The following is a 16,034-nucleotide window of genomic DNA, read 5'->3' as shown; positions in this document are numbered from 1 at the left end:
TACAGGACCTGATCACTGCCTTAAATTCTTAAACAAGAAGTGCAACTTTATCTGCGTGAATAAACATACATTACATTTATCCACACATTGGTTTTTCCTCCCCTTGGTAGGGGTTAATCTTGGTTCCAGAACATTTGTGGTGCAATATCTGTATTTCTTTGTAAAGTCCAATCTGGCCTTCTGATTCTTATTGCTGATGAGTGGTTGACCTGTGGTATGGCCTCTATATTTCTGCTCTTGAAGTCTCTTTCAAATGGTGGATTGTGATACCTTCACTTCTGTTCTGTGGAAGTTGTGGATGGACGTGACTATTGTTTTTGGGTTTTTCTCCACAGCTCTCACATTGAGCCTTATGCAAAAACCTCTTTCACGAACAGACTCTTTCTTAAGTGGCTTGTATGAGTGATTTAGGAGAACTTGCTGCATTCAATGTTCTTGTATTTTTCAATTTTCTCTTGGGCATGAACACAAGTTACAAGAGGTCCAGGCCTGTTGTAGGAGTTATGTGCAATTAGTCTGCTAAATTTATGTTTCTCACTAATGGATTGTACTGTATATTTCATTACTTTGAAGCAATTTTGAGTCTGAAAATCTTATACAGGTATATTTCCTAATTATGTTGATAATCCTGTTTGACTCAACAAATCCAATTATAATATAATTCTAAATGTATTCATATACAGTAGCTGTTAATGATAGCATCATGAAAGTAAATTTGCCGTTGATGCTATTGTGTAACAGTACAATACCAATATGAACATCTCAAACTAACAAACGACTTAAAAATGACAGTAATTTGTAGGTTAATTGAATCTCTGAAAACAGGGCTTCAATCTCAGAACTCCTAAATTTCTTCTCTTAGTCTTTGATTTCATTTTAATGAATGAACACTTCCTGACATATGGGGCAGGATGCTAGGCTTTTTTTCACAATTATTCGCTGAAGGTGAAGTGACTCTTCTTCTTCTTTTGGCTGCTCCCAATTAGGGGTCGCCACAGCAGATCTTTTGTCTCCATTGTTCCCTGTCTTCCGCATCCTTCTCTACCACACCTGCCACTTTCATGTCCTCTTTCACCACATCCATGTATCTCCTCTTTGGCCTTCCTTGTTGTCATTTGCCTGGCAGCTCCATCCTCAACATTCTCCTTCCAACATGCTCTGCATCTCTTCTCAGGATGTGTCCATACCATCTCAGTCTCATCTCTCTTAGCTTAATTCCCAAGCTCTCCACATGTGCTGTCCCTCTGATGTGCTCGTTCCTTATCCTGTCCAACCTAGTCACTCCCATCGCAAACCTTAACATCCTTAACTCCGCCACCTCCAACTTTGCCTCCTGTCTCTTCGTTAAGGGTACGGTATCCAATCCATACATCACAGCTGGTCTCACTACTGTCTTATACATCTTACCTTTCACTTTTGCTGGGACTTTCCTATCACAAATGACTCCTGAGATCTTTCTCCAACTGCTCCACCCTGCCTGCACTCTCTTTCTCACCTCACTATCGCAGCCCCCATTTTCCTGCACAGTTGACCCCAGGTACTTGAATTCACCAACTTTCTTTACGTCTACTCCTTGCATCTTCACTACACTCTCATCCCCATTCTCATTGATGCACATGTATTCTGTTTTGCTACTGCTCACCTTCATTCCTCTTCGTTCCAATGCATACCTCCATCTCTCCAAACCCAACTCAACCTCCTTTCTACTTTCACCACATATCACAATATCATCCGAAGGTGAAGTGAATATTTAACCGAAATGAAGTTAAGCCTGAAACCTGAGGCAGATAATTGTTTTAGTATAAATACACAGGTGATTATTTCAATAAAAAATTTAAAAAATCATATTAAAAAAATAATTTATTTCAAACTTCAAAAGCAGCATGCATATGTAATAAGGGCATGTGCAGACTTGTGTCACTTATCTACACCAACTCACATAAAATACTTTATTTTGAAATATATAAAATAAATCACAATTCCACCTTTGAATAGTTTTAAACCAAACTGTGTAGCATCTTTAGTGCTTTTAGGAACCACATTTTCTTTAATAATTTGTAATTCTTCCTGACTTACGGTGACAAAGCGATTGGCTGCCATTTTGCTGAGTCACTGGGGGTGATTATCAAGAAATAGTCTGAATTTCTTGACCAATCAGTGTGTGCAATTTTCTATAATTGCCTGTGTATTTATACTAAATAGTATTATTGGGGCATTAATTATTCTAATTTAAAATTAAAATGTACAGGTGGCAGGTTCAGTGGCATCAGTAAGGGAGTGTGGGCCACACCAGGTGACACCATCAGAGGGGGTGACACCAAAATTACTGTCTATAACTTTTTTGTGCAGTGATCAAGCAGAAATTTACTAGTTTTTTACAAAATTACCTGTGTAGTTAGTTATAACGAGGCATGTAATGATATATTGTGTGATGATAAATCACAAATTTATGACGATTCAAATCAAGAAAATAAATAATGAACTGTAATGATTATTAGGCTGCGTAATTTTAGTTTTCCTAGTGGTAATTGCGTTGTTTATACAGCAGGGGCTGGAATAACATATAATAGAAGGAATGCATGTTACATCATTGTACTGTAGGTAGAAGTAACATAGCTTGAATGTCGTGAAAACACAAAAAAGCATAGCTAAAATGGGAAGGACATGTTGTGCAATTGACTGTACAAACAGATTTGACAGGAAATCAGAGCTATCTTTTTACAGACTGCTGAAAGTAAAAGAAAAAAGACCCAAAGTTTCTGTCATCAGCTGTTATTGTTTTCCTTGGCTGAAGTGTTCCACATCTGGTTGTTAGTACAGTAGTTCTTTTTCAGGACATTCCAAATTGTTATCTCCCTGGCATATAATGTAAGGGAATAGAGCTATTGCTCTGTCTGTCTGTCCGTCTGTAAACATTTTAGTTTCTGGAGCATAACTCAAAAACTATTAGGAATTTTTTCACGAAACCTGACAGTTATGTTAAGTGCCTAGAGGAGTTGTGCCTTTTGACATTTTGGGATTTCTGTGATTTTTATGTTTTTCCATATTTCCATGGCAACAAATTCAACTTCGGAAAATTTGGAGTTGGGTTTCATGTGGGGGCCGGGGGGGATATGTCATCTCCTGGTGACTCTTGTTGTATTGGCTATGCCCAGTGCTTGTGCAATGGCTCTGGTAGATTTACTCCCATAGATGACACTCTTGCTGTCTATGTCTTGTTTTATTCTTTATAACAACAAATGAACCCCAGGGTGAAACCAATGCTGTGTTTGGATTGTCAACTTGTCTACTCACTCATTATATAATGTTTGTGATATAGAACACTCACTAGGGGATAATGGCAGACAGCTGTTACGCTGCTACATAATTATGCAACGGATATTTATAATTATTACCTCTGTCACATAAACAAACACCAGAACATGGATATTACGTTCCTATTTTTGGATAAGTACACGTAATTGACAAATCTCTTCACAACATTGAAATACAAATAAAATAAAACTTTGATGAAAACTTTTAGTAAAACTCTACAACTCACATGACAGGCTGTAATGCGTGGCAATCTAAGTCGACCGATGTAGAGTACAGATTCTGGACACTACATTTTGGTGTGCCTCATGATGTTTTTGTAGTGCACTATATAGTGAATGAAATTAACAGCTGAGGATTCGAACAGCACTACAAAATAGCTGATTCACTGTATGGACCCTTTTTACGTGACGTCACGACAAACGCGGCCGCCATTTTGGACATGAACTACCAGTAGTCTACCACAGCCAACAACGAAGAACAACGGCGAAGCATCGAAAGGAATATAGTCATCAAAGAAACTTTTTACTTTCAGCAAGACTTCCATCATGCCATTATATTGTTGTGTACCTGGATGTAGTAATCATCAACACACAAGGCAAGATTTATCATTTTATCGGATCCCGACAGATGCTGACCGACGGAGAAGATGGATGGTCTCTAAAATATTGGCAAAATGATGTTTATTGACATAGCAATCGTGTGTAACGGGAAGCATTTGCATATCCAAAGTGTTGTGTTTACATCAAAGATAAAATAAACCGATATAACAACGACTGCTGCTGCCAGGTTGGGGACACAAACTAGTAGAAAGGAAGTGTGCCAACAGACTTCCTTTGTGGTCGATTCTGCTTTAAGGTAAGATGCATTTAATTATTCGTCTGCTGTGGGTTTGGAATCGGTAGCCTGACCGATTCGTTCATGTTTGTGGTGCCATTTGTTTGTTGACACGTGTTGAAATGGAAGATTGGTTGTTGACATGATTTCCAGTGATGCTTTGGTGCTGCTGTGGATCAGATGTGTTGAGTAGCCTGACTGTTTTTTTTTTTTCTTGCGTGTGGTATCATTGTTGACGCGAGGTTGTTTTTTGAACATGCCAATGCGGACACGATTTCCCCTGATGAGTTATGACTTCAGACGCGATGCGTGTGTGGAGGTGTGGAGTCCGCGTGATATGTGCGTATGATAGGCTTCTCATGTGTTTGGAGATCCGTGCTCTGAAGCACCCCCCCCCCCCCCCCAAGGGAAAAAAGGGGACCCCCCAAAAATATCGGCATAGTTCGAACACTGGGTTGGAGAAAGTAATGGCAAATAGTGAGTGCACAAACCATAGAAGGTAAACTGTACACAGCGCCAGGGCAGTGTGATGGTATGTCTACTTTTAGATTGTGTTAGCTTATCAATGAACACACTCGTCACTCGACGAGTTTCACGTCTTTACGACGGATACTTAAATGTGTGTTACGTATTATTGTTGCAGTCTAAGCAGTCATTGTAGCAGCTAGATGAGCGAGAACCGAAAGGGTCTGTGCCATAAACCGTTATTTCTTCATGTCCAAAATGGCGGTCGCGTTTACAAAGGTCACGTGAGTGAAAAGGGTCTATAGTGGACTACATAGTGGGAAAATGGATGTTCCAAACACAATACAAGAGTAGACATTCAGAGCTATGAATTGTTTAAACAATCAATCCAACAAGAACAACAACCTGCCAGACACATGTTCCAATATTTTTGATCACTTAAAAAATAGGTGGGTTAAAACAAAAGGTGCCATGTTCTAAACTAGTGTTTCTCAACCACTGGGCCGCAGCCTATTAGTGGGCTGTGCAGCACCATTTAGTGGGCTGCAAATTTCTTTTCAAATTGAAGCTAATTTTTAGTAGGATACAATTGCTGGGCTGCATTCGACATCACTAGATATGCCACCTCATTAGATTTGCAAGATGGGGGGGCTCCGGAGCACAGATGATGTCGGATGTCTTTGATGGTAGCTCCTCAGGAATGTGTTAATCTATATTTTTTATTAATTCATTGTGTCTGTCCATTGTTCATTTTTGTTAAATATTGGGACTGCTTTTACTACCTTGCTTCTTTCTGGGGATAAACCAAGATGAATGGTGAGTTCTCAGTCGAAAAATGAGCCTGCCAAGCCTGGCTGCAGTAAGCCATCACAGCAATCCCTGAAGCCTGAGTCCCCGGTGAAGCCAGATGCTAAATGAGGATATACTACAACCCCAATTCCAAAAAAGTTGGGACAAAGTACAAATTGTAAATAAAAACGGAATGCAATGATGTGGAAGTTTCAAAATTCCATATTTTATTCAGAATAGAACATAGATGACATTATCAAATGTTTAAACTGAGAAAATGTATCATTTAAAGAGAAAAATTAGGTGATTTTAAATTTCATGACAACAACACATCTCAAAAAAGTTGGGACAAGGCCATGTTTACCACCGTGAGACATCCCCCTTTCTCTTTACAACAGTCTGTAAACGTCTGGGGACTGAGGAGACAAGTTGCTCAAGTTTAGGGATAGGAATGTTAACCCATTCTTGTCTAATGCAGGATTCTAGTTGCTCAACTGTCTTAGGTCTTTTTTGTCGTATTTTCCATTTTATGATGCGCCAAATGTTTTCTATGGGTGAAAGATCTGGACTGCAGGCTAGCCAGTTCAGTACCCGGACACTGCTTCTACGCAGCCATGATGCTGTAATTGATGCAGTATGTGGTTTGGCATTGTCATGTTGTAAAATGCAAGGTTTTCCCTGAAAGAGACGTCGTCTGGATGGGAGCATATGTTGCTCTAGAAGCTGGATATACCTTTCAGCATTGATGGTATCTTTCCAGATGTGTAAGCTGCCCATGCCACACGCACTAATGCAACCCCATACCATCAGAGATGCAGGCTTCTGAACTGAGTGCTAATAACAACTTGGGTCATCCTTCTCCTCTTTAGTCCGAATGACACGGCGTCCCTGATTTCCATAAAGAACTTCACATTTTGATTCGTCTGACCACAGGACAGTTTTCCACGTTGCCACAGTCCATTTTAAAAGAGCCCAGAGAAGACTTCTGTGCTTCTGGATCATGTTTAGATAGGGCTTCTTCTTTGAACTATAGAGTTTTAGCTGGCAACGGCGGATGGCACGGTGAATTGTGTTCACAGATAATGTTCTCTGGAAATATTCCTGAGCCCATTTTGTGATTTCCAATACAGAAGCATGCCTGTATGTGATGCAATGCCGTCTAAGGGCCCGAAGATCACGGGCACCCAGTATGGTTTTCCGGCCTTGACCCTTACGCACAGAGGTTCTTCCAGATTCTCTGAATCTTTTGATGATGATATGCACTGTAGATGATGATTATCTTCAAACTCTTTGCAATTTTACACTGTCGAACTCTTTTCTGATATTGCTCTACTATTTGTCGGCGCAGAATTAGGGGGATTGGTGATCCTCTTCCCATCTTTACTTCTGAGAGCCGCTGCCACTCCAAGATGCTCTTTTTATACCCAGTCATGTTAATGGCCTATTGCCAACTGACCTAATGAGTTGCAATTTGGTCCTCCAGCTGTTCCTTTTTTGTACCTTTAACTTTTCCAGCCTCTTATTGCCCCGTCCCAACTTTTTTGAGGTGTTGCTGTCATGAAATTTCAAATGAGCCAATATTTGGCATGAAATTTCAAAATGTCTCACTTTCGACATTTGATATGTTGTCTATGTTTTGTTGTGAATACAATATCAGTGTTTGAGATTTGTAAATTATTGCATTCCATTTTTATTTACAATTTGTACTTTGTCCCAACTTTTTTGGAATCGGGGTTGTACACTGCATTAAGGTTATGATCGATGATTTACGGGCCGAAATCATTACAAAGTATGAGACTATAATATCGGTGTAGAACTTTGAGTGGGTGGGTGGAGCACAGAAGTACGGCAGGCCAGAACTGAGTTTCCAAAACTCTTCATTTTTGCACTTTCCAGTGACAAACGTACACTCTCCCAGCCACACGTATACACACACACACATCAGACATCTGGTTCGGGAGAGAGCTAACTTATATAGGGCGTGATTGCTTGGAAGACACACAAACACAGGTTAATTCACATCAGGTATAGTGATTCTGCCACTTACCTTCCCTGACTCTGCCCTCCGATCACAGACCGACGCATGACCACGCCCCACTGCCACACACCCCCAGCATCTGACTCAGGCCGGGCAGCCGTCCGGCCCGCAGCCAACCCCCCCCCTTGATAATAATAAACCTACGATAATAGCCAGCCAGCCCCAGGAACTGTCTCACCCCCTTTTTGGTCTTGGGCCTCGGGCAGGCCGCAATCGCTGCCGTCTTGTTAATTTGGGGACGCACCTGCCCATTGCCCAAGTGGAAGCCCAGATACCGTACTTCCACCCGCCCAATCGCACACTTCTTCGGGTTGGCTGTGAGACCTGCCCACCTCAGTGACCTAAGGATGGCCCTCAGGTGTTGTAGGTGCCGCGGCCAGTCATTACTATAAATAATGATGTCGTCAAGGTACGCGGCCGCATAGGTGGTGTGGGGGCGGAGGACCCTATCCATCAGCCGCTGAAATGTAGCGGGAGCCCCAAACAGCCCAAAAGGAAGTGTGACAAACTGGTGTAAGCCGAACGGTGTGGAAAAGGCCATTTTTTCTTGGGATAATGGAGTCAAGGGGATCTGCCAATAACCCTTTGTCAAATCCAGTGTCGAGTAAAAGCAAGCTGTGCCTAGTCGACAGAGCAACTCATCAATACGAGGCATTGGGTACGCGTCGAATTTAGACACCACATTGACTTTTCTATATTCTACACAGAACCGGACCAACCCGTCGGCCTTGGGTACCAAGACCACCGGGCTGCTCCAGTCGCTGTGGGACTCCTCGGCAATGCCCATTTTGAGCATGGCCTCGAGTTCTTCCGAACCACTTTTTTCTTGTGTTCGGGCAGCCTGTAAGGGCGGCTATACACTACCGCCCCCAGAGGTGTCTCAGTGTGGTGCTCTATGAGGTCGGTGCGGCCGGGCAGGGGTGAGAACAAGTCCGAAAATTCGGTCTGCAACTGGGCAACCTCCGCGAGTTGTGTCAGGGAGAGGTGGTCTCCATAGGGGACCGGAAAGGTACGCATTGCCAATGCTCCCTTTTGAACCTCCGGCCCCAGCTCCGCCTTCTCCGGAACCACCGACACCAACGCCGTGGGGACCTCCTCGTTCCAGAGTTTGAGCAGATTGAGGTGGTAAATCTGTAGCGCCCCACCCCTGTCCATTCGGCTTACCTCACAGTCGATGTCCCCGACTCGCAGTGTGACCTCAAAGGGTCCTTTCCACTTGGCGATCAATTTGGAGCTCGATGTGGGCAACAGTATGAGTACCTTATCTCCCAGTGTGAACTCTCTAAGGCACGTACCCTTGTTGTACAGGCGGGCTTGCCGTTCTTGGGCCTGCCACAAATTCTCCTGGGTTAGGTGGGTGAGTGTGTGGAGTTTTGTGAGCAGGTCCATAACGTATTGAATTTCGTTCTTACTTTGTGAAGGTCCCTCCTCCCAATTTTCCCGCAGCACGTCGAGAATGCCGTGCGGCTTACGCCCATATAATAATTCGAACGGGGAGAACCCCGTGGAGGCTTGGGGAACCTCTCGCACTGAAAACAACAAGGGCTCGAGCCACTTATCCCAATTATGTGCGTCCTCACTTACAAATTTTTTAATGATATTTTTGAGGGTGCGGTTGAACCGTTCCACTAAACCGTCCGTTTGTGAGTGATACACGCTGGTGCAGATCGGCTTAATTCCCAATAACCCATACAGTTCGCGCAGTGTCCGTGACATAAATGTGGTGCCTTGATCAGTTAGAATCTCTTTCGGGATTGCAACTCGGGAGATAACGCGGAAGAGCGCCTCTGCAATACTGCGTGCTGAGATATTGCGCAGAGGCACTGCTTCCGGGTATCGCGTTGCATAGTCCACCAGAACTAATATAAAGCGGTACCCTCGTGCTGACCGATCTAATGGTCCGACGAGATCCATCCCAATCCTTTCGAACGGGGTCTCGATTAATGGTAGAGGGCGCAAAGGCGCTTTTGGAATGGCTGCTGGATTTACTAACTGGCATTCGTGGCACGCCGTACACCACCTACGAACATCGTCGCGAATCCCCGGCCAATAGAATTGGGCCATTATTCGGGCTAGTGTCTTATCCTGCCCTAAGTGTCCAGCCATGGGATTAAAGTGAGCCGCCTGGAATACCAATTCCCGGCGGCTCTTTGGAATTAAAAGTTGCGTGACTCGCTCTTTAGTTTGAGTGTCCTGCGTCACTCGGTATAGCCTATCCTTCATAATCACGAAGTAGGGGAAGGACGGGGTGGCGTTCGGCTGGAGCGTTTGACCATCGATTACTCTCACTTGGTCAAACGCATGTCGCAGAGTCTCGTCTCGCGATTGTTCTAATGGGAAATCCGCGAGGGATTCCCCAATAGAGAGAGGAGGAGCCGGCGGCTCCTCACTCTGATGTGGAGATGACGTGGATGGCTCTGTGACAGCTGCTCCCACCAAAGCGACACCGGGACCTCCCCCTGTCAAATGGCAGGACCCACTCTTTACTAAGCCTGTCATTAAATCCCGAAATCCCGGCTAATCAGTCCCCAAAATTACAAATTGGGTAAGGCGAGGATTAACCGCCGCCTTCACTATAAATTTTTCCCCTCGGAAAAAAATGTGGACCGACACCAAAGGGTAGCTGTGAACGTCCCCGTGCACACACAACACCTTCACCCCCTGTGCTCCCCCCAATGCCTCATTTTGCACCAGGCTTTGGTGAATTGAGGTCTGGTTACAACCAGAATCCACCAACGCCTGATATGTATCCCCTTGGATACTCACCGGTATGCGATACGCTCCGGCCCGATCGAGGGCGGCCTCTGGTGCATCAGGGATCCGAACCACCGCGCCCACTTCCATCGCCGTGCACTGCTGTTGAAGGTGGCCCGGCTCCCCGCAGCGCCAGCAGACCGGCCCAGGCTTTCCCTCTGCACCGGTGTTCTGGGGCTCACTCACCTGAGGTGGGGGAGAGACAGACACAGAAGGGAGAAACGGGAGGGCACCGCGGGTGCGGCGGGCCGGCTGGGGAGGTGCCAGCCCCCGCCTCCGCTGTGGGGGAATGGGGCGAGGACGGGACACAGGAGGAGGGGGAGAGAGAGAGAGAGAAGAGGAGAGAAGAGAAGATGCCATCTGCTGTCCTGCCGCCGGGACAGCCGCCAAATGGTCCTCCGCCAGCTCCACTGCCTGGTCCAGCGATGCCGGGCGGTGGCACTGGACCCACTCCGCGGTTCCTGCTGGCAAGCGAGCGATGAACTGTTCCAGCACCACCTGGTCGATGATTCCCTCGGCGTCGCGGTTGTCGGCCCTCAACCACCGCCAGCAGGCATCCCGGAGCTGCTGGCCAAACGCGAACGGCAGGCCGACTTCCTCCAAGCGCAACGCGCGGAAGCACTGGCGCTGCTGTTCTGGGGTGCGCCCCACGTGCTGGAGGACGGCCCGGCGGAGGTCCGCGTAGGCCAGCCGGCGGTCGGCAGGGAGCTGTAGCGCGGCCAGCTGTGCCTCTCCCGTTAGCAGGGGGAGGAGGCGCGCCATGCGCTGCTCCATCGGCCACCCCGAGGCTTCGGCGACTTGCTCGAAGAGCGTGATGAACGCCTCGGGGTCATCCTGCGGGCCCATCTTGGTGACGGTGAGGGGAGACGGGCCCGTGGTAGGAGTGCTAGTGGACCCTGCTGATGCGAGGAGGTGCCGGAACGCCTCTCGATCTTCTTGTTGGGCCAGCACCAGGGCCTCGAAGCGTCGCTCTTGCTCCTTCCGGAGGGTGACGAGCGCCTGGTGCTGGCTTTGCTGGGCCATGGTGAGGGCGTGGACCAGGTCGGCGAACGGGGAGGACTCCATGGGGCTGCTCGGCTGGTGCTCCACTTTTCCCCGGGTTTCGGCACCACTGTAGCAGTTCGATAGGGGTGAGTGGATCACAGAGGATGGCAGGACAGAGAGCAGGTTTGCAAAGGGCTTTACTGCCACACTTTTCAGTGAACAACTTTTCGAATGAACAGACACACATCAACACAACCAGCGTCTAGTTCGGGGATCAGCTCCTCTGCTCTCGCTCTCCCTCCTTAAATAGGGCACGGTCACTGGGAAGACACAGACAAACACAGGTTAATTGCTGTCAGGTGTAGTGATTCTGCCACTTACCTTCCCTGACTCTGCCCTCCTGTCACAGACCGGCGCTTGACCACGCCCCCGCTGCCACAATGGTTTATTTCTTTGATTATAAAGAAAGGTAAAAATCCCTTATAGTGTGACTCATATCGCCCTGTTAGTGTGCTTAACATCAATTTTAAAATATCGTCCAAGCTTTTGGCTTGACGTTTAGACCACATTCTTCCATCTGTTATATCTTCTATCTGTTATATGAATAAACAGGGTTTATTAATAATATATTGTGGCAGTGGAGGTGTGGTCAAGCGTCTGTCTGTGACAGGAGGGCAGTGTCAGGGAAGGTAAGTGGCAGAATCACTACACCTGATGTCTGTTAATCTGTGTTTGTGTGTCTTCCACAGTGACCACGCCCTATATAAGGAGAGAGAGAGCAGAGGAAGGAAGCTCTCTCCCCAACCAGACGGCTTGTGTGTGTATGGCTGGGAGTATAAAAGCTAAATAAAAGAGTTTTTTTGCAACTCAGTTCTGGCCTGCCATACTTCTGTGCTCCACCCACCCGCTCTTATACTACAGTGGTGCCGGGACCGGAGCACAGAGGAGAATAGCCCCATGGAGTCCTCCCCCTTCGCGGACCTGGTCCACGCCCTCGCCACGGCCCAGCAGAGCCAGTACCAGGCACTGATCACCCTCTGAAAGGAGCAAGAGCAAAGGTTCGAGGCCCTGGTGCTGGCGCAACAGGAAGATCGTCAGGCGTTCCGGCACCTCCTCACATCGGCGGGGTCCACCACCTCCACCGCCGCGGGCCCTCTCCACCTCACCCTAATGAAGATGGGCCTGCATGACGACCCCGAGGCCTTCCTAGCGCTCTTTGAGCAAGCAGCAGAGGCCTGGGGCTGGCCGGTGGAACAGTGCGCGGCGCGCCTCCTCCCCCTGCTAATGGGCGAGGCGCAGCTGGCCGCGCTACAGCTCCCTGCCGACAGCCGGCTGGTCTACGCGGACCTGCGCCGGGCCGTCCTCCAGCGTGTGGGGCGCACCCCAGAACAACAATGTCAGCGCTTCCGCGCTCTATGCCTAGAGGAGGTCAGCCGGCCAGCCGTTTGCGTTTGGCCAGCAACTCCGGGACGCCTGCCGGCGGTGGCTGAGGGCTGACAACTGCAACGCCGAGGGAATCGTCAATCTGGTGGCACTGGAGCAGTTCATCGCACGACTTCCCAAAGGGACCGCGGAGTGGGTCCAGTGCCATCGCCCGGCATCGCTGGATCAGGCCATCGAGTTGGCGGAGGATCATTTGGCAGCTGTTCCTGTGGCAGGATCGCAGATCTCCTCTTCTCCTCTCTCTCACTCTCTCTTCCCCTCCCCTTCTGTGTCTCGTCCTCGCCCCGTTCCCCCACCGCGGAGGCAGGGGCCGGCTCCACCCCAGTTGGCCCACCGCACCCGCGGTGCCCTCCCATTTCCCGCTTCCATGTCTGTCTCTCTCCCCCCTCAGGTGAGTGAGCCCCAGAGCACCGGTGCAGAGAGAGAGCCCGGGCCAGTTTGCTGGCGCTGCGGGGAGCTGGGGCACCTCCAGCATCAGTGCTCGGCAATGGAGGTGGGCGCGGTGGTCCGGATCCCTGACGCGCCAGGAACCGCCCTCGATCGGGCTGGAGCATATCACATACCGGTGAGTGTCCAAGGGGATACGTATCAGGCTTTGGTGGACTCCGGCTGTAATCAGACCTCAATCCACCAAAGCCTGGTGCAAGACGAGGCATTGGGGGGAGCACAATTGGTGAAGGTGTTGTGTGCACGGGGGTGTTCAAAACTACCCTTTAGTGTCGGTCCACATTCTATTTCGAGGGGAAAAATCTAGTGTAAAGGCGGTGGTTAATCCTCGCCTTACCCACTCGATAATTTTGGGGACTGATTGGCTGGGATTTAGGGAATTAATGACTCATTTAGTGAAGAGTGGGTCCTGCCGTAGTTCAGCAGGGGGAGGTCCTGGTGTGGCATTGGCGGGAGCAGCTGTCACAGAGCCGTCTACGTCATCCCCGCGTCAGAATGAGGAGCCGCCGGCTCCTCCTCCCTCTCTAGGGGAATCCCTCACGGATTTCCCGTTAGAGCAGTTGCAAGACGAGACTCTGCGGCATGCGTTTGACCAAGTAAGAGTAATCGATGGTCAAACGCTTCAGCCAAACGCCACCCCATCCTTCCCCTATTTCTCCATTATGAAGGATAGGTTATACCGAGTGACGCAGGACACTCAGACTAAGGACCCAATTACGCAACTTTTGATCCCAAAGAGTCACCGGGAATTGGTCTTCCAGGTGGCTCACTTTAATCCCATGGCTGGACACTTGGTGCAGGATAAGACACTAGCCCGAATAATGGCCCGGTTTTATTGGCCAGGGATTCAAGGCGATGTCCATAGGTGGTGTACGGCGTGCCATGAATGCCAGTTAGTAAATCCAGTGGCCATTCCAAAAGCGCCTTTGCACCCTCTACCATTAATCGAGACCCTGTTCGAAAGAGTTGGGATGGATATCGTCGGGCCATTAGATCGGTCAACAAGAGGGTATCACTTTATTTTAGTTCTAGTGGACTATGCAACGCGATACCCGGAAGCAGTGCCTCTTCGCAATATCTCCGCACATAGTATTGCAGAAGTGCTCTTCTGCGTCATCTCCCGAGTCAGAATCCCCAAAGAGTTCTGACTGATCAAGGCACTTCATTTATGTCACGCACACTGCGCAAACTGTATGGGTTACTGGGAATTAAGCTGATCCGCACCAGCGTTTATCACCCACAAACGGATGGTTTAATCACACCCTCAAAAACATAATTAAAAAGTTTGTACGCAAGGACGCACATAATTGGGATAAATAGCTCGAACCCCTGTTATTCGCAGTGCGAGAGGTCCCACAAGCCTCCACGGGGTTCTCCCCATTCAAATTATTATATGGGCGTAAGCCGCACGGCATCCTAGATGTACAGCGGGAAAACTGGGAGGAGGGACCTTCATCAAGAAAAAATGAAATCCAGTATGTTATTGACCTGCCCGCAAAACTCCACACACTCACACACCTAACCCAGGAGAATTTGCAGCAGGCCCAAGAACATCAAATCTGCCTGTACGACAGGGGTACGCGCCTTAGGGAGTTCGCACCAGGAGATAAAGTACTCATACTGTTGCCTACGTCGAGCTCCAAATTCATCGCCAAGTGGCAAGGACCCTTTGAGGTCACACGGCGAGTCGGGGACATTGACTATGAGGTGAGGCGGACGGACAGGGGCAGGGCGCTACAGATTTACCACCTCAATCTGCTCAAACTCTGGAATGAGGAGGTCCCCATGGCGTTGGTGTCAGTGGTTCCGGAGAAGGCGGAGCTGGGGCCGGAGGTTCAAAAGGGAACATTGACATCGCGTACCTCTCCGGTCCCCTGTGGAGACCACCTCTCCCCGACCCAAATCACGGAGCTTGCCCAGTTGTAGACCGAATTTTCGGACGTGTTCTTGCCCCTACCCGGCCACACCCGCCTCATAGAACACCACATTGAGATGCTCCTGGGGGTGGTAGTGTGCAGTCGCCCTTACAGGCTGCCCGAACACAAGAAAAAGGTGGTTCAGGAAGAACTCAAGGCCATGCTTAAAATGGGCATTGTCGAGGAGTCCCACAGTGACTGGAGCAGCCCGGTGGTCTTGGTTCCCAAGGCTGACGGGTCGGTCCGTTTCTGTGTGGACTATAGAAAAGTCAACGCGGTGTCTAAATTCGATGCGTACCCAATGCCTCGTATTGACGAGTTGCTGGATCGACTAGGCACAGCTCGCTTTTATTCGACACTGGATTTGACAAAGGGTTATTGGCAGATCCCCTTGACTCCACTTTCCCGAGAAAAAACGGCCTTTTCCACACCGTTTGGCTTGCACCAATTTGTCACTTCCTTTTGGGTTGCACGCTACGTTTCAGTGGCTTATGGATAGGGTCCTCCGCCCCCACGCCACCTATGCGGCTGCATACTTAGATGACATAATCTATAGTAACGACTGGCCGCGGCACCTGCAACACCTGAGGGCCATCCTTGGGTCACTGAGGCGAGCAGACCTCACAGCCAACCCAAAGAAGTGTGCGATTGGGTGGGTGGAAGTACGGTATCTGGGCTTCCACTTGGGCAATGGGCAGGTGCGTCCCAAAATTAATAAGACAGCAGGGATTGCGGCCTGCCCGAGGCCCAAGACCAAAAAGGGGGTGAGACAGTTCCTGGGGCTGGCTGGCTACTATCGTAGGTTTATACCTAATTATTCGGACGTCACCAGCCCGCTGACTGATCTCACTAAAAAAGGGGCACCAGATCCGGTCCAGTGGACGGAGCAATGCCAGCGGGCTTTCTCTGAGGTGAAGGCTGCACTGTGCGGGGGGCCACTGTTACACTCTCCTGACTTATCTCTCCCCTTGATGTTGCAGACGGACGCCTCGGAAAGAGGGCTGGGGGCCGTTCTGTCCCAGGAGGTGGAGGGGGAGGACCGCCCCGTG

The sequence above is a fragment of the Neoarius graeffei genome, chromosome 10 (genome assembly GCF_027579695.1).
Source record: "Neoarius graeffei isolate fNeoGra1 chromosome 10, fNeoGra1.pri, whole genome shotgun sequence".
NCBI lineage: Eukaryota > Metazoa > Chordata > Actinopteri > Siluriformes > Ariidae > Neoarius > Neoarius graeffei.
The sequence above is the reverse complement of the archived record's forward strand: the minus strand, read 5'-3'. Positions refer to the sequence as shown.